Raw genomic sequence first — 755 nt, forward strand, 5'->3', positions numbered from 1 at the left:
TATGGTGATTGACTGCATTTATCCATGAATCATTTCACAAACATACCCTGAGTCCTTTCCTTTCTTTCTCATTTGTCTCCCCCTCGAATTCTTTTTTTTTTACTCTTTTCTTTTTTTAAAATAATTTTTATTGTGATTAATAGAAGGGTTACATTATATTCACCAGATAGAAGGTGCATAACTTCACAAACATCGATACCCTTTCTCACGACATGGTCCCCATTTCCCTCCCACCCTCCCCCCCCCCCGCTTATCTTGATTTCCCTCCTTCCCTATCCAATTTCAAATAACCAGTTAAGCACATATAAAATATATCAGATAACAAGGTGAAAAATTGTAACAAAAAAACAGTGGTTAGATGCAACGAAGTAGGTGGCAATGCCTTAACCGTATGCGTGTTGTCAGGCCCAAGGGCCTCTTCCATCCTTGTCAAGGGGGGTACTAACCTTCTCTCCTTTCATACAACACTCCCCCTTGAATTCTTAAAGCCTGTAGCATGTCCATATTCTTTCCCCACTATAATCACATACTCATCTGCCCCTTTACCTGCACTGAAATGGCCTCATTACTAATCTACAACTCCAGCCCTTCCTGTACACTCTGCCGGACTTTCTTTTCTAAAGTGAGACGTAGTCATTGTCCTTCCCTGTTTTGTTGCCTGGCCAGCTATATGACCTTTTATCCGAGCATACCAAGTCCTTCCTCCACCAGTCAAACAATGTGTCCTGACAGAAAGCACTAGCTTGGGAGTCTAT

At 41.7% G+C, this 755-nt stretch overlaps 1 non-coding gene across 1 annotated transcript; it reads right to left on the bottom strand.

Annotated features, from left to right (window-relative positions):
- Nucleotides 1-342: 342 nt before the first annotated feature.
- On the bottom strand, nucleotides 343-468 carry LOC150053292 (U6atac minor spliceosomal RNA). The gene has a single exon (XR_016538183.1). It is a non-coding gene; the product is annotated as a U6atac minor spliceosomal RNA (small nuclear RNA).
- Nucleotides 469-755: the final 287 nt, after the last annotated feature.

The sequence above is a fragment of the Megascapheus bottae genome, chromosome 16 (genome assembly GCF_031878675.1).
Source record: "Megascapheus bottae isolate mThoBot1 chromosome 16, mThoBot2.hap1, whole genome shotgun sequence".
NCBI classification, from domain to species: Eukaryota; Metazoa; Chordata; class Mammalia; order Rodentia; family Geomyidae; genus Megascapheus; species Megascapheus bottae.